General features: G+C 51.3%; 1 long non-coding RNA gene across 1 annotated transcript in view; it reads left to right on the forward strand.

The window, feature by feature from the left end:
* The window catches only part of LOC140387703 (uncharacterized), a 145,504-nt gene extending 131,028 nt beyond the window's left edge, over window positions 1–14,476 (forward strand). Inside the window, exon 3 of the long non-coding RNA XR_011933963.1 lies at window positions 14,301–14,476. This is a non-coding gene — a long non-coding RNA (uncharacterized lncRNA). The remainder of the gene's footprint in view (window positions 1–14,300) is intronic.
* Window positions 14,477–18,888: the final 4,412 nt, after the last annotated feature.

Raw genomic sequence — 18,888 nt, forward strand, 5'->3', positions numbered from 1 at the left:
CCCTCCAGTGTCAATATGTCCTTTCTCAGGTAAGGAGACCAAAATTGAACACAATACTCCAGATGTGGCCTCACCAACACCCTATACAATTGCAGCATAACCTCCCTCGTCTTGAACTCCATCCCTCTAGCAATGAAAGACAAAACTCGATTAGCCTTCTTAATCACCTGTTGCACCTGCACACCAACCTTTTGCGACTCGTGCACCAGCACACCCAGGTCCCTCTGCACAGCAGCATGTTTTAACATCTTACCGTTTAAATAATAATCCATTCTGCTGTTATTCCTCCCAAAATGGATAGTCTCACACTTGGCAACATTGAATTACATCTGCCAGTCCCTAGCCCATTCACCTAACCTATCCAAATCCTTCTGCAGACTTCCAGTATCCTCTGCACTTTTTGCTTTACCACTCATCTTAGTGTCGTCTGCAAATTTTGACACATTGCACTTGGTCCCCAACTCCAAATCATCTATGTAAATTGTGAACAACTGCAGGCCCAACACTGATCCTTGAGGGACCCCACTAGTTACAGGTTGTCAACCAGAGAAACACCCATTTATCCCCACTCTCTGCTTTCTGTTAGTTAACCAATCCTCTACCCATGCTACCACTTTACCCTCAATGCCATGCATCTTTAGTTTATTCAGCAACCTTTTGTGTGGCACCTTGTCAAAAGCTTTCTGGAAATCCAGATATACCACATCCATTGGCTCCCCATTATCTACTGCACTGGTAACGTCCTCAGAGAATTCTACCAAATTAGTCAGACACGATCTACCCTTTGTGAACCCATGCTGCGTCTGCCCAATGGGACAATTTCCCTCCAGGTGCCCCGCTATTTCCTCCTTAATGATAGATTCCAGCATTTTCCCTACAACTGAAGTTAAGCTTACCGGCCTATAATTACCCGCTTTCTGCCGACCTCCTTTTTTAAACAGTGGTGTCACGTTTGCTACTTTCCAATCCTCTGGGACCACCCCAGAGTCTAGTGAATTTTGATAAATTATCACTAGTGCGTTTACAATTTCCCTAGCCATCCCTAGCACCGGCATATGAAGCATACAGGGTGTAGTGTTAATGAGGTCAGTCCATAAGAGGGTCATTTAGGAGTCTGGTAACAGCGGGGAAGAAGCTGTTTTTGAGTCTGGCCGTGCGTATTCTCAGACTTCTGTATCTCCTGCCCGATGGAAGAAGTTGGAAGAGTGAGTAAACCAGTTGGGAGGGGGCTTTGATTATGCTCCCCGGCTTTCCCAGGCAGCAGGAGGTGTTAATGGAGTCAATGAATGGGAGGCAGGTTCGTGTGATGGACTGGGCGGTGTTCACGACTCTCTGACGTTTCTTGCTGTCCTGGGCTGAGCAGTTGGCATACCAGGCTGTGATGCAGCCAGATAGGAAGCTTTCTATGGTGCATCTGTAAAAGTTGGTAAGGGTTAATGTGGACATGCCGAATTTCCTTAGTTTCCTGAGGAAGTATAGGCGCTGTTGTGCTTTCTTGGTGGTAGCGTCGACGTGGGTTCACCAGGACAGATTTTTGGAGATGTGCACCCCTAGGAATTTGAAACTGCTAACCATCTCCACCTCGGCCCCGTTGATGCTGACAGGGGTGTGTACAGTACTTTGCTTCCTGAAATCAATGACCAGGGGCGATATTCTCCGACCCCCCGCCGGGTCGGTGAATCGCCGGGGGCTGGCCTGAATCCCACCCCCGCCGGTTGCCGAAGTGTCCGGCACCGGATGCCGGATATTCGGCGGGGGCGGGAATCGCGCCGCGCCGGTTGGCAGGCCCCCCCGCTAGATTCTCCGGCCCGAATGGACCGAAGTCCCGCCGATAAATTGCTTGTCCTGCCGTCGTAAATTAAACCACCTACCTTACCGGCGGGACAAGGCGGCGCGGGCGGGCTCCGGGGTCCTGGGGGGGGCGCGGGGCGATCTGACCCCGGGGGGTACCCCCACGGTGGCCTGGCCCGCGATCGGGGCCCACCGATCCGCGGGCGGGCCTGTGCCGTGGGGGCACTCTTTCCCTTCTGCCTCCGCCACGGTCTCCACCATGGCGGAGGCGGAAGAGACTCCCTCCACTGCACATGCGGGAGAAACTGTCAGCGGCCGCTGACGCTCCCGCGCATGCGCCGCCCGGAGATGTCATTTCCGCGCCAGCTGGCGGGGCAACAAAGGCCGTTTCTGGCAGCTGGCGGGGCGGAAATTCCTCTGGCGTCGGCCTAGCCCCTCAATGTTGGGGCTCGGCCCCCAAAGATGCAGAGCATTCCGCACCTTTGGGGTGGCACGATGCCCGTCTGATTGGCGCCGTTTTGGGCGCCAGCCGGCGGACATCGCGCCGTTTCCGGAGAATTTCACCCCAGCTCTTTAGTTTTGCTGGCATTGAGGGAGAGATTGTTGTCACTGCACCACTCCACTAGGTTCTCAATCTCCCTCCTGTATTCTGACTCGTCATTGTTCGAGATCCAATCCACTATGGTCGTATCGTTAGCAAACTTGTAGATGGAGTTGGAACCAAATTTTGCCACGCAGTCGTGTGTGTACAGGGAGTAGAGTACGGGGCACGCAGCCTTGCGGGGCCCCGGTGTTGAGGACTATTGTGGAGGAGGTGGTGTTGTTCATTCTTACTGATTGTGGTCTGTGGGTCAGAAAATCGAGGATCCAGTTGCAGAGTGGGGAGCCAAGTCCTAGGTTTTGGAGCTTTGATATGAGCTTGGCTGGGATTATGGTGTGAAGGCGGAGCTGTAGTCAATAAATAGGAGTCTGATGTAAGAGTCCTTGATGTCGAGATGCTCTAGGGATGAGTGTAGGGCCAGGGAAATGGCGTCTGCTGTGGGCCGGTTGCGACGGTATGCAAATTGCAGTGGATCAAGGTGTTCTGGGAGTATGGAGGTGATGCACTTCATGATCAACCTCTCGAAGCACTTCATTATGACTGAAGTCAGGGCCACTGGACGGTAGTCATTGAGGCACGTTGCCTGGTTCTTCTTTGGCACCGGTACAATGGTGGTCTTCTTGAAGCAGGTGAGGAACTCGGAGTGGAATAGGGACAGGTTAAAGATGTCCGCGAATACCTCTGCCAGCTGGTCCGTGCAGGCTCTGAGTGCACGACCAAGGATCCCGTCCGGCGGGCCCGTCGCCTTCCGTGGGTTAACTTTCAGGAAGGCCGATCTGACTTCGGAAGCTGTGATGGTGGGTATGGGTGAGTTATGGGCTGCTGGGGCACTCAACAGCGGATTGTTGGTTACCTGCTCGAACCGAGCATAGAATGCATTGAGTTCATCGGGGAGGGGAGCGCTGCTACCGGAGATACTGCTTGGCTTTGCTTTGTAGCCCGTTATGTTGTTTAGTCCATGCCACAATCGCCGAGAGTCTGTCTGTGACTCTAGCTTGGTTTGATATTCTCTCTTGGCATCTCGGATGGCTTTGCGGAGGTCGTACCTGGATTTCCTGTATGGGTCAGGGTCGTCTGACTTGAACGCCTCAGATCTGTCCTTCAGTGGGGAGTCAATCTCATGATTGAGCCATGGTATCCGGTTGGAAACCGTGCCTTCTCTGTCAATAGGGGCTCCCGGAATCTGCTAAAACACAATTTCCAAACTGCGATTATCATAACAGTTTGAATCATATATTTTCTAGAGTGAACTTGAGTTTACTACAATGCTTATATTACCCTATCAAATGTGCATTAGTTTTGCTGAATAAAGGGGGCAGGATTCTCTCAGCCCACAGCAGGCCGGAGAATCGCTGGGCCGGGCGCGATTCTCCGACAAGGTCGGCGTGGCGCCAGTTGGGGGCCGCTCGACGCGGCCTCCCCCCCGGTGACTCTACGCACGGGCTGGGCCGAGTGGCCGCAAAAAAAATCCAAGTACCGCTGGCGCCGTCCACGTGTGATATTACCCGGCTTGACCTCGGTGTGCATCCTTCCGGGAGCAGCCTGGTGGGGGTGGGGGGGTGTCCGACCCCGGGGGGGGCTCTGCTGTGGTCCGGCCCACGATCGGGGCCTACCGACCGGCACACCGGCCTCTGGGGCTGGGGCCCTTTTGCTCTGCGCCGGCCCCTGTAGCTCTACGCCATGTTGCGTTGGGGTCAGAGCGGAGAAGGAAGCCACTGCGCAAGGGCGCATTCGCGCCGGTCGCACCGCACCTGCGCAGACCCGCGGCGCCCATTTGAAGCCGGTATCGGCAGCTGGAGCGGCATGGGTGTGGTAGTCGGTATTAGGGGTATTACGGTACGCAGGTTGATGCTATAAGACCATTGGTGTGGGAGGTACCTGAGACAGCAATATCATTGGTGACGCCTGCCTGCTGGTTCCGCCCAGTAGGGCGGAGTATAAGAACCTGTGTCTCCCTAGCAGCTGCATTCTGTACCTGCGCTGCTGGGGGAAACATCTAGTCCAATAAAGCCTTCAATTGTCTCCAATCTCGCTTCTGGAGTTATTGATCGAGCATCAATTTATTGTACTATATTGTAATGAATGGATCTCCGAATCAAGCCGGAGTGTCTGCAAAACAGCCCCCACGCAGCAAACTCAGCAGCAACCTTCAAGCACTGGCTGGTGTGCTTCAACGGGTACCTCAGGACAGCCACAACTACACCCACGGAGGGCCAGAAGATGCAAGTTCTTCACTCGAGGGTGAGCCCAGAGATCTACACCCTCATCGACAATGCGGACGATTTTGAGGCTGCAATGACCCTGCTGAAAGGACAATGTATTCGCCCTGTAAACCAGGTCTACGCCCGACATCTGCTAGTGACGAGGTGACAAATCCCCAGGGAATCGCTGGAGGAGTTCTACCATGTGCTCCTGGTGTTAGGTAGGAACTGTGACTGCCCGCAGGTTTCAGCCAGCGACCACACAGAACTTTTAATCCGGGACACATTCGTTGCAGGTATGCTGTCCTCCCAAATCCACCAGCAGTTGCTGGAGAAAGAGACACTAGGCCTCAAGGAGGCATGGGCCCTTGCCAGCTCCCTGGATGTGGCCTCCCGAAACGTCCGCACTTACATCACCGACCGCGTGGCAGCCCCTTGGGCAGCGTAGAACCCCCCCGCGGGCAACTCTGATGCATCCCCCATCCCCCCACAAGCTTGTGCTGTGAGACTGCCAGGCAACCCCGGGGGGCCACACTGCTATTTTTGCGGGCACGCCCGGCAGCGCTGCCCAGCCCGCTCATCCATCTGCAAAGGGTGTGGCAAAAAGTGCCATTTTGTGGCAGTATGCCAGGCCCGGGCGGTCGGTGCGGTCTCCGGGGGCGAACCGGGATCGCCACCCCAACTCTCTCCGTGAGTCACGTGTGGCCAGCGGGCGTCGCCATCTTCCTTCTCCATTGCCACGTATGGCCTCCGGGCGCCACAAGTCTGTTCCCTGGGGACCACGTGCGACAGATGGGCGCCACCATCTTGTACACCCCCAGCCATGTGCGACCCGTGGGCGGCGCCATCTTGTACACTCCCAGTCACGTGCGACCAGTGGGCACCGCCATCTTGGCTGGAGTCTCAGGACCCCGACTCGGATGACCACACACCGCCCGAGGAAAACATCCAACGTTTGCCACGACTTGCCTCAGTGACCCTGGACCAGTCTCGGCCCCGAACACTCTCGATGACCGTGCTCATCAACGGGCATAAAACATCCTGCCTGATCGACTCCGGGAGCACAGAGAGCTTCATACACCCCAATATGGTAAGCCGCTGTTCTCTTCCCATCCACCCAGTAAGCCAGAAAATCTCACTGGCCTCCGGGTCACACTCTGTAGAGATCAAAGGGTTCTGCGTAGCGAACGTCACGGTCCAGGGAAGGGAATTTAAAAACTTCCGGCTCTACGTCCTCCCTCACCTCTGCGCTGCCATGCTCCTAGGCTTAGAGTTCCAATGTAACCTCCAGAGCTTAACTTTTAAATTCAGCGGCCCTATACCCCCCTCACTGTCTGCAGCCTCGCGACCCTCGAGGTCGATCCGCCTTCCCTGTTTGTGAACCTCACACCAGATTGCAAACCCGTCGCCACCAGGAGCAGACGGTACAGTGCCCAGGACCGGACCTTCATTAGGTCGGAAGTCCAGCGGTTACTGAAGGAAGGTATTATTGAGGCAACAGTCCCTGGAGAGCTCAAGTAGTGGTTGTAAAGACCGGAAAGAAGTACAGGATGCTCATCGATTATAGTCAGACCATCAACAGGTATAAGCAGCTCGACGTGTACCCTCTCCCCCACATATCTGATTTGGTCAACCAGATTGCACAATACAAGGTCTTTTCCACGGTGGATCTCAAATCCGCCTACCAGCAGCTCCCCATCCACCCTAGCGACTGCAAATATACTGCATTCGATGCAGATGGGCGGCTCTACCACTTCCTAAGGGTTCCCTTCGGTGTCACAAATGGAGTCTCTGTCTTCCAACGAGAGATGGATCGAATGGTTGACCGGTACGGTTTGCGGGCCACGTTTCCGTACCTCGATAATGTCACCACCTGCGGCCACGACCAGCAGGACCATGACACCAACCTCTGAAAATTCCGCAAAAATCCTTAATCTAACCTACAACAAGGACAAATGTGTGTTCAGCACCGACCGACTAGCCATCCTCGGCTACGTAGTGCATGATGGAGTTATAGGCCCAGATCCCGAACGCATGCGCCCCCTCATGGAGTTTCCCCTCCCCCACTGCTCCAAGGCCCTGAAACGCTGCCTAGGATTTTTTTCGTATTATGCCCAGTGGGTCCCCAACTACGCGGACAAGGCCCGCTCACTAATTCAATCCATGGTTTTTCCCCTGTCGCCAGAGGTCCGCCAGGCCTTCAGCCGCATCAAAGCGGACATCACAAAGGCCATGATGCACGCAATTGATGAATCCCTCCCCTTCCAAGTCGAGAGCGACGCGTCCATTCTTCAGTTGAAAAGGAGGCCCAGGCCATAGTAGAAGTTGTGTGGCACTGGAGGCATTAACTGGCTGGCAGGAGATTCACTCTCCTCACTGACCAACGGTCGGTTGCTTTCATGTTCGATAATGCACAGCGGGGCAAGATAAAGAACGATAAGATCTTACGATGGAGGATCGAACACTCCACCTACAACAATGAGATCTTGTATCGTCCCGGGAAGCTAAACGAGCTTCCTGATGCCCTATCCCGCAGCACATGTGGCAACGCACAAGTGAACCGCCTCCAGGCCCTCCACGAGGACCTCTGCCACCCGGGGGTCACTTGATTCTTCCATTTCATTAAGACCTGCAACCAGCCCTACTCCATCGAGGAGGCCAAGACCGCCACCAGGAATTGCCAAATCTACGCGGAATGCAAGCCGCACTTCTACAGGCCAGAGAAAGCGCACCTGATAAAGGCTTCCCGTCCCTTTGAACGCCTCAATATGGACTTCAAAGGGCCCCTCCTCTCCACCGACCACAACACGTACTTCCTGAACGTGATTGACGAGTACTCCCGCTTCCCATTCGCCATCCCCTGCCCTGACATGACCGCAGCCACCGTCATAAAAGCCCTCCACAGTATCTTTACACTGTTCAGTTTCCCCGCCTACATACACAATGATGGGGGGTCCTCCTTTATGAGCGACAAACTGCGTCAATTTCTGCTCAGCAAGGGCATTGCCTCGAGCAGGACAACCAGTTACAACCCCCGGGGAAACGGACAGGTAGAGAGGGAGAACAGGACTGTCTGGAGGACCGTCCTACTGGCCCTACGGTCCAGGAATCTGCCAGTTTCCCGCTGGCAGAAGGTCCTCCCGGATGCTCTCCACTCCATCCGATCACAGCTACGTACCACGACCAACCAGACACCTCACGAATGTCTCCTTGACTTCCCTAGGAAGTCCTCCTCCGGGACCTTGCTCCCAACCTGGCTGGCAGCTCCTGGACCCATCCTGCTCCGCAAACACGTGCGGGCGCACAAGTCGGACCCATTGGTCAAGAGGGTCCACCTCCTTCACGCTAACCCTCAATACGCCTACGTGGCCTACCCCGAAGGCTGACATGATACGGTCTCCCAACGGGACCTGGCGCCCGCTGGGTCCCCACCCACAACCCCACCACCAACCCTACCCTCCCTCCCACGCCGCACCCCACAGCCGCCCCCTTCCTAGGTGGATCGGTTCTCCCACTAGTTCTCCCATCTAGGGGTGCTGAAGCTGCCGAAGAAGCCAAAGCCACGCTCCCAGAGCCTCGGATGCCCGAGCCGGCGCCTGCATCACCGCCGAAACTGCGACGATCGCAGAGGACGACCAGGGCCCCGAACCGACTAATTGCTTCATTTTGAATGTAAATAAATACTGTAAATAGTTGCGACATGTAACGAGGCAAAACACTGTACTAATATATACCGGGTACCACCATAACCTCAACCTCTACCATTGTATAACGCGAGACCACCACCCCCGCCGGACTCTTTTTTTAACAGGGGGGGAATGTGGTAGTCGGTATTAGGGGTATTACGGTAGCCAGGTTGATGCTGTAAGACCATTGGTGTGGGAGGTACCTGAGACAGCAATATCATTGGTGAAGCCTGCCTGCTGGTTCCGCCCAGTAAGGCAGAGTATAAGAGCCTGTGTCTCCCTAGCAGCCACATTCTGTACCTGCGCTGCTGGGGGAAACATCTAGTCCAATAAAGCCTTCAATTGTCTCCAATCTCGCTTCTGGAGTTATTGATCGTGCATCAATGGGTCACTCCAGTGTCGTGCTGGCCTACTGAGAGGCTCGGAATCACTGCTCCTGGGGCCTGTTGATGCCATCAGAGAATCCCGCCCAGGGTCTCTTAATTCGGTGCTAAGGAAGTAAAATTGTCTAAGTTGACTTGCAGATAATACCCTAAGTAGAAATTAGTTAATGAATCAATTTACTGGAGACATGTACTGGAATGGATACATAGGATAGAACATGGGCTTGGAAGAAACACAAAGAAGAGCAACTAACTGACTGGGTTTGAACATGAGCTTCCTTACTCAGAGTGGTTAGAATGCGGAACCTGCTACCACATGAAGAAGACGCAGCAAATAGAATGGGAAGCTAGCTTTGTATAAAAGGGAGAAAGGAATAGATGGTTATGTTGTGAGACTTAAAGGAAGTAGGGTAGGAGGGCATCAAGTATAAATACCAGTACAGATCAGGGGCTGGATTCTCCGTTTCAGGGACCTATGTCTCCATGTCGTCGTGTAAACTGTGGTCTTTTACGCCAGAAAAACACGCGTCAAAAGGCCACAGATTCTCAGCCCTGCAGGGGGCTAACAGGCGTCTGTCGTGGAACTCACAGCTCCAGCTGCAGTACAGCCTCCCGCACTTCCGAATCAGATGTCGCGCATGCACACGGCGACGGCCTCCAGCGTCCGCACGTGCTCCATGGAGGACTCAGACCGCGGAGCTGCATGGCAGAAATGGTGCCCCCGATCGGCTGTGTGCCCGACCCGTACCGCCCGCACAATAAAGGCCCAGTCCCGTATGAAGCCCCCCCCGTGCACTCTGATCGGCCCGCCCCCAACTATGGCTGCCGCTGACTGACTCCGCTGCCACCATGCGAGTATCCCGAACGGCAGGACCATGAATGGTCCACGCCATCGGGAATTTGGCCGGTCGGGGGCGGAGAATAGCGGGGCGGGCCTCTGGCAACGGCCTCTGGTGGTGTATAATCGCCGCATTTTTCGGGGGGCGGAGAATCGCCGAACCAGCACCGGTCCTATCCATGCGTGAAACTGGATTCTGCGCCCTAGCACCGAACACGATTTTGCCGTCGGTGAGCGGAGAATCCAGCCCCAATGAGCCGAATGGCCTGTTTCTGTCTGTAAATTAAATGCAGTTCTAGGAACTGTAAGGAAAGGCTCTGGGTACTAAAATCTTTGCATGATTAAAGAAAAAGCTTAGAGAAATCCCAAAGTCAAGCTTCTAAGGGATACATTTGCAAATGTCCACTCCTGGCATGAAGTCATGATCTCCAAGAACGCATGTTGTCACAAAGTTGTGACTTGTGCATGAGCGATATTGATCTGTAACTCCCCTGGCTAACCACATATATTTTGAACTGTTTAAAAAGGACTTTTGAAAGACACTGACGAAAGATGTCTGCCACAAATAACCTGATTACCAGTAACCAGTTTCTTAAAAATTCGAATTTGTAGTAGAATTCAGACATGTCAGAATTCAGACATCCTTCTCAGGAATTTCCCACCTGAGGATGTTAAGAACGATTTCAAAGGGATCTACTGAAGCGTCTCGGACACAGCATTTACATTTCTATGAGACTACCTCCCCAGTGAAGGTAGAAAGTCTGCTGGAACACTAGTTATAGGAAAAAAAAATTCCCTGTATCAGCAAGATGGATAATAACTCAGTCAGGCGGTTAATGGCTGGGACATTATAGAATCAACTCACCCCTATCCATGAAACAAAAGCACCATTGATTTCGACATGGGGCGGAATTCTCCAGCCTTTCGACACACCGTTTGGCAGATACTGCTATAATCGCATGCCGTTTGGAATTGTCTCGGCATCGGAGATCTTCCATCGCATCATGGAGCAGACGATGGAGGGCATTGAAGGGGTTTGTGGGTATGTGGACGACATCATCATATGTTCAACGACACCTGAAGAGCATGTTTCCCGTCTCCAGCAGGTATTCCGCCGGTACATGCCAATGGCCTCAAGCTGAACAGGTCCAAATGTTGCTTTGGCATTTCGACACTCAATTTCCTCGGTGACCAGGGGCGTCATTCTCCGACCCCCCGCCGGGTCGTAGAACGGCCGTAGGCCGCCGTGAATCCCGCCCCCGCTCCCGCCGAAGTCTCCGGTACCGGAGATTGGGCGAGGGCGGGAATCGGGCCGCGCCGGTTGGCGGGACCCCCCGCTGGATTCTCCGGCCCGGATGGGCCGAAGTCCCGCCCAGAAATTGCCTGTCCCGCCGCGTAAATCAAACCTGGTATTTACCGGCGGGACCAGGGGGCGTGGGCGGGCTCCGGGGTCCTGGGGGGGGCGCGGGGTGATCTGACCCCGGGGGGTGCCTCCACGATGGCCTGGCCCGCGATCGGGGCCCACCGATCCGCGGGCGGGCCTGTGCCGTGATGGCACTCTTTCCCTTCCGCCTCCGCTACGGCCTCCACCATGGCGGAGGCGGGAGAGACTCTCCCCACTGCGCATGCACAGGAAACTGACAGCGGCCGCTGACGCTCCCGCGCATGCGCCGCATTTCCGTGCCAGCTGGCGGGGCAACAAACGCCATTTCCGCCAGCTGGCGGGGCGGAAATCCCTCCGGCGTCGGCCTAGCCCCTCAATGTTGGGGCTAGGCCGCCAAAGATGCGGAGCATTCCGCACCTTTGGGCCGGCGCGATGCCCGTCTGATTGGCGCCGTGTTTGGCGCCAGTCGACGGACATCGCGCTGTTGGGGGAGAATTTTGCCCCAGATCTCTCAGCAGGGCGTGCGCCCGGACACAGACAAGGTCAAGGCCATCAAAGCCATGAAGGTCCCTGAAGACAAGAAGGTGGTGCTGCGCTTCCTGGGCATGGTCAATTTTCTGGGCAAGTTCATCCCAAACCTGGCCTCACACACCACGGCTCTACAAAACCTGGTAAAAAAGTCCACTGCCTTTGAATGGAAGGCAGTACATCAGGCAGAGTGGTTGTAGCTGAAAGCCAAGCTCACCACTGCACCCATCTTGGCATTTTTCGACCCAGACAGGAGACGAAGATCTCAACAGATGTGAGCCAGGATGGCATCAGTGCGGTGCTGCTTCAACGCGATAACACTTCATCCTGGGCACCGGTAGCCTACGCATCGAGGGCCATGACACCCACCGAAACAAGGTATACGCAAATAGAGAAGGAATGCCTGGGTCTTCTCACTGGCGTGCACAAGTTTCACGGCTATGTCTATGGCCTGCCGACATTCACCGTCGAGATGGATCATAGGCCCCTGGTCCAAATTACCCATAAGGACCTGAACAACATGATGCCTCGGTTGCAGCGCATCCTCCTCAAACTCAGAAGGTATGACTTTGACTTAGTGTACACACCTGGCAAGGAGCTAATCATCGCTGATGCATTGTCCCGCTCCATCATATTGCCTAGTGAACCGCTGGAAATCATCCGGCCGATTGAATCACAGGTGCAGCTGTGTGCTAGCACCCTCCCGGCGTCTGATGAGAAGGTGGTTCATATCCGCGAGGAGACAGCCAAAGACCCCCTCTTGCAGCATGTCATGGACGACCTGACGGTGATTGATGGTATCCTCCTCAAGCTGGACCTGATTGTCATTCCACTCAGTCTCCAGAGCTTGGTGCTCCGCCAATTCCATGAGGGACACCTGGACGTTGAGAAGTGCAGACGCAGAGCCAGGCAGGCTGTCTACTGGCCCAGTATTAGCCAGCTCATCTCGAACATGGTCCTCAACTGTGCGACCTGTCAACGCTTCCAGCCGGCGCAGAGCAAGGAGATGCTCCAACAGCATGAAATCAAGACCTCCCCATGGTCCAAGGTTGGCATCGACCGCTTTAGTGCGAATGGTCGGGACTACGTGTTGATTACTGACTATTTCTTCAATTACCCAGCAGTCGTGAAGCTCTCAGACCTCACATCTCGGACCGTCATCAAGGCCTGTAAGGTGACGTTCTCCAGGCATGGTATCCCACTCACTGTCATGAGTGACAATGGCCCGTGCTTCAACAGCCACGAGTGGTCTATGTTTGCTAAGTCATACTATTTCAAACATGTCACTTCCAGCCCACACTATCTGCAGTCCAATGGGAAGGTTGAAAAAGAGGTGCACATTGTGAAAGAGCTCATCTGCAAGGCCGCGGATTCTGCTTCTGACATCTCCCTCGAGCTGCTTGCGTGCAGGGCGACCCCACTGTCCACTGGCATGTCGCCGGCTCAACTGCTGATGAACAGGGACCTGCAGACGACACTTCCAGCCATACAATTGCCCAACCTGGATCATCTCCCAGTGCTGCAGAAGGTGCAGCAGCTCCAAAACCTGCAGAAGCAGGGCTATGATGCTCACGCCACCGATTTGCCCGTGTTATCCCCGGCAGACACTGTCAGGATCAAGATACCGGATGGTGGCTGGTCTGCTCCAGCTGTCGTTATTCGACAGGCTGCGCCCCGCTCGTATGTTGTACGTATGGCTGACGGTTCTGTTGTGCGACGAAACAGATGGGCACTGCACAAAGTTGCCTGCCCTCAACCGTTTTCTTCTCCGTTTCCGTCCGTTGTTTTGCCACCTCCTGATATCTCGAACTACAAGGCCACCAGTCAGGCTTCCATCCCACCTGTCAAGACGCCATTGTCCCCACCACCACCTCTCCGGCGGTCGACAAGAATCAGACGCAAGCCCCAGGGACAGGACTTATGAACATTTGTTTTGTTTGCAGTGTTCTGTTTTCTCACACTAGACAGCTGTCTTCACATGTAAATACGTCCACATATACCGCCGCTTGTAAATATGTTAATATATACCGTCACATGTCAGTACGTTCCCATGTGCCAACAAAACATTTGAAAAAAAGGGGGAGATGTCATGATATGCAGACATCAGATAATGATATACAGACAGGCAGCTAATGAACACAAGGAACAGGACATGACCAATGAGCAGGCAGGGCACTCAGGGGTGGTATCTCACGATAAAAGGCACGAGGCACTCACACTCCGCCTCTTTCCACTGATGAACATCGACAGAGTGAGACAGTGTGTATGTACAGTATCACACCTCCAGCACATGGATAAGAGCTGTAGTCTGGTTCAGTCAGACAGAGTAACCACACTTAGGTTAGCGGAGAGTTGAACTCATAGAGAACTGTGCTAACTGTGCTACTGGTTCAATAAATTAGATTGAACTAACTTCAAGGTCTGGAGTATCTTTTGGTTAAAGCTGCATCCAGTTGCAGCCTGTGTTATCCCAGAGTAAATAACACGACACCTGTCACCATCAGACTTGAGCTGGAAAAATAGGATATCATATTTTATCCCCCCACCACCACCATTGTCGCCGTAATAATTTCAAGAGATTACCAGTAACTTCATTGCAGTGTTAATAGACTACTTGTGACACTAATTTTTTTTTTTTAATTTAGAGTACCCAATTATTTTTTTTTCCAATTAAGGGGCAATTTAGTGTGGCCAATCCACCTAACCAGCACATCTTTGGGTTGTGAGGGTAAAACCCATGCAGATACGGGGAGAATGTGGAAACTCCACTCGGACAGTGACCCAGGGCGGGGATTCGAACCTGGGTCCTCAGCGCCGAAGTCCCAGTGCTAACCACCCACTGCGCTTGTGACACTAATTAACATTATTATTATATTATTATCTTTCAGATGGAAAGTCGCCAAAGAGCATCTATTCCGAGTTGCCAAGTGAGCATGTAAACTACCTAATCTCTATGCTGCACATCACAGAACTGGAAATCCTTTCTACGGGAATTTTCAGAATGAAGTCCTTGCCACAGGAACAATTAATAGCTGCAGTATTACAGTTTCTTCTCTCAGTTAATAAGCAGTTACATGCTGCAGATCGATTGGACTGAACAAGGACAGCTAACATGCTTTATCGTTCAAAATGAAAACCTTCTGCTGCCCTGCATAAAATAAAATAAACATATAATCACATAATTTATTCAGCACAATTATTACAATATGTGGATCCATTCAGTGAAGTTTTATTCCCGGAGATGGGCACATTCAGCATCTGCGGCATAATACAAAGTCACCATCAGCAGCCTGATAATAAGTACATCTTTATTCAATCACCGCACATGAATTGTGGAAAAAAATGGCCATATGGTAATGTGACATTCAAACTATTATCAGTAAACTTTAATTATAAGCAATCAATGAGGTCATAACTGCTGGCAAAAACTTTAAGACATAATAAAGTCAGACTACAGATTTTGTTTGTCTGGAGCGTCCTCCATAAAAAGATATTTTCTGTCTTTAATCCCATGCAACCCCTGTTACTGTTTTATACACAGTTAGCAAAAGCAGGTCATCTAAGTCACTAGGTAAGGGGGCACACTCAAGAACAGCACAATTCAGATTCACAATGTTGTTAATTTTCCAGCCATATAAAATGACAGCTGTGGTTCATTTGGTAGCACTTTTGCCTGAGTTAATGGGCTGTGGAGTTAATCTGAGGCCTACTCCCAAAAAATTGAGGCCAATGCTGTAGTGCAATGCTGAGAGTGCTGTGTGATTGGGAGTGTTGTCATTCAGAGGAACTGCTAAACCGAGAGTCATCTCCAGGTAGACTATTTTGCACTATTTTGAAAAGGAGCAGGAGATTTCTCCCTTAAGCAACATCGCTGAAAGGGAGGCACGGTGGCACAGTGGTTAACACCGCTGCCTCACAGCGCCGAGGACCCGGGTTCGATCCCTGCCCCGGGTTACTGTCCGTGTGGAGTTTGTACATTCTCCCCGTGTCTGCGTGGCTCTCATCCCCCAAACCAAAAATGTGCAGGGTAGGTGGATTGGCCACTCTAAATTGCCCCTTAGTTGGAAAAAAAGAATTGGGTACTCCAAAATTATTTTAAAAAGCAACATCGCTAATACAGACGATTTGGCTGCGACCACACTGTTTTTTGTGGGATCTTGCTGTGCCACTTTGGTTGCCGCATTTCCTAAACTAGAACTTCAGAAGTACTTCATTGGCTGTAAAGTGTTTCAGGATATCCTAAACCAAGAAAACTACTAAATAAATGCATGTTATCTCTTTTGTCATTAAAATGAATAACAAGAAAAGTCGGGAATCGATCATGAGTCAGCTGATGCCTGCAGCACAGGGAAGGCCCTGCGGCCCATCGCATCCACGTCAGTCAAAAACAACTACCTCACTATTCCAATCCCATTTTCCAGAACCTGGCCCCTAGCCTTGCATGCCTTGGAATCGCAAGTGCACATTTAAACACATCTCCACATCATGGCTATATTAAAGCAGCTTTGCTGTTGGTTAATCAGTCTGTGCTTAGATCAAGAAAGACACCAACACAGGGAGCACAAAAGTAGAGAAGTTACCCATAAATCTTTCCTTTTATGCATCTATCGAAGTTTTTGAAAGGAATGTGGTGTTGACTCATTTGTGTTCCAAGACTGAAAAGCCCCTGAGACCTAATAATACAGGGATACAGCGACTTTGTGGCACACAGGTTGTTTTCATAATTTTTTTAATGTAATGTTGAAAGATTAATACATCAACTAGCTGAATAGAAATTTGACAAGTGGAGGAACATTCTGACTTATTGAATAATTTGAAACTTCACTCTGCGCCCCTGGAGGTTTCATTAGTCAGGGCCAATAACCATATGATAGAGAATGGTGCTTACTGGAATTTTCCTCTGCACGTCCTGACACAGCAATATTTTCAACTGCTTCAGTGAAGCTGATTCTGAAATGTAACAGCCACTGATGACAGAAGTGCTCCACCCTTTGGCATGATTTGATTTAGTGGGAGGTCACTGTCAGCGGTTCAGTTTGTTGACAATATACCGAACTACAATAAAACGCATTTTAATTGACTCTTTTGGGTGCAGGTTTGCTGGATTCAAAAGAAACCTTTTAACCTCAGTGACTGGAGTTGCTTGTGCTTCCTCGGCCAAAGAGCCATTGATCTTCTCCTGGACATGAATTTGTTTTTGTCTCAAATCCTTTGTCATCCCCGACCGGACTCAGCACCAGATAGGCCTGCAGTGAAACACAGATGTGTAAGTAGCAACAAGAAAAGTAAAAACTTGCATTCATATGGTGCCATAGCGTGACTTTAGAATGTCCAAAAGCACTTAACAGACAATGAAGTACTTTTGAAGGGTGAGTACTGTTGTGACATAGTAAATGCAATAGTTAATTAGCACACAACAGGACCCACAAACAGCAATGTGGGAATTCCAGGATTTAGTGACAATATTTGATGAATAATATTGGCCAGGATATTGGGCGGAACTGCTCTTCTTTGAAATAATGCCATTGTATCTTTGAGGCCCATCTGAGAGGGTTTTGCTTTAATTCCTCATCCAAAAGGCATTTATTCTGGATATCCAGCAGTACTGCACTGAAATGTCACCTTGGATTTAATACCCAAATTCCTCCCACAGTCCAAAGATGTGCAAGTGAGGTGGATTGGCTATATTGCCCCTTGGTGTCCAACAGGTTAGCTGGGGTTACGGGGATGGTGTGAGGTCATGGGCCTAAGGTCAGTGTAGACTTGATGGGCCAAATGGCCGCCTTCTGCTGTAGTGATTCGATGATTCTATGAAGCCACGACTTTCGGACGAAGGGAAGAGTGTTACCCACTCAGTCCCAGCTGAGATAGAAGAGCAACTTCGACTTGACTAAGGACATGATGGGGGGGAAAAAATCCCACACACTTCATAAATAATAGTAATATTTATTATTGTCACAAGTAGGCTTACATTAACATTGCAATGAAGTTACTGTGAAAACAGCAAAATTGGACCTGGAGCTAGGAAAGAAGCAATTAAGAGGCTAACTAAAATCTTGGTCAAAGTGTAAGCTTTGAGGAGATTTTCAAAAGACAACTTGGGGTGGCACGGTGGTCAGCACTGCTGCCTCACAGCACCAGGGACTCAAGTTCAATTCCGGCCTCGGGTGACTGTGTGGGAGTTTGCACATTTGCCCCGCGTCTGCATGGGTTTCCTCCGGATGCAACTGTTTCCTCCACTGTCCAAAGATGTGCATGTTAGGTGGATTGGACATGTTAAATTGCCCCTTAGTGTCCAAATATGTGCAAGCTAAGTGGGGTTGTGGGGATAGGGTAGGGAGTCAGCCCTGGGTGGGGGGCTCTTTCGGAGATTCGGTGCAGACTCGATGGGCCGAGTGGCCTCCTTCTGCACTGTAGGGGTTCGATGAGAAATAGAGAGACCATGGATATTCAGAGGTGAGTTCAGGAGAGTGGTCTATTGAGTGCTAAGGATCATAAAGGACATGCGAGTGATCTAACTTCCAGGCTGACTTGATTATTTTGTTCCTCCCTCCCATGTACACCTAACAATTTCTAAGTTATTCAATCAACTTTTCTGGCTGATTCAATTGAATCAATAATTTTCCCCAAATCTAATAACTATTTCAAGAGTTAATTGATCACCCCGCTGAACACACCCAAGATATCACAAAACTCTCTCACTTCAGTAATGTTGGTTGAAAATGGAAATACTTTTGAAAACCCAATTATCATAGAATCCCTAAAGTGCAGAAGGAGGCCAGTCGGCCCATTGAATCTGCATCGACCCTTGGAAAGACCAACCTACCTAGGCCCATAACCAGGTAACCACACCTAACCCTTTGGGCACTCAGAGGCAATTGATCATGGCCAATCTACCTAACCTGCACATCCTTGGATTGTGTAAGGAAACCGGAGCGCCCGGAGGAAACCCATGTAGACACACGGAGAAAGTGCAAATTCCACAGTCACCCGAGGCCGAAATTGAGCTTGGGTACCTTGCGCCGTGAGGCAACAGTGCAAACCATTATGCCACCGTGCCGCCCTCGGACTCAGAATTTACCATATGGCATTGCAACTTATTCACTGCTCAAACTCAATTTGATACATCAGTCTCACTGAAACATGTAGGCCATTCTTTGAGTATCTGTTCAGGCACGCGTCATTGTGAAGAAGACAGTACGAAGCACATTTTCGCACAAAGAGGAGCCGAAATCTAGAACTCGCTCCCCCAAAAGGCTGTGGACGGAGGGTCAACTGTGAATTTTAAGACAGAGAGCGGCAGAGTTTTGTCTGGTAAATGTCAAAAGGGTTACGAAACAATGGCAGGTAAATGGAATTGAGGTGCGATCATTCACAATCGAATTGAAAGCCCATTGAATAAAAACGGAAGCATGGGTTTAAAGTTAGCTGAGTGAGAGGAAACAGAGAATAGTGGTAAAGCATTGTTTTTCAAAT

This window comes from Scyliorhinus torazame, chromosome 13, assembly GCF_047496885.1.
Source record: "Scyliorhinus torazame isolate Kashiwa2021f chromosome 13, sScyTor2.1, whole genome shotgun sequence".
In the NCBI taxonomy this organism is placed as follows: Eukaryota; Metazoa; Chordata; class Chondrichthyes; order Carcharhiniformes; family Scyliorhinidae; genus Scyliorhinus; species Scyliorhinus torazame.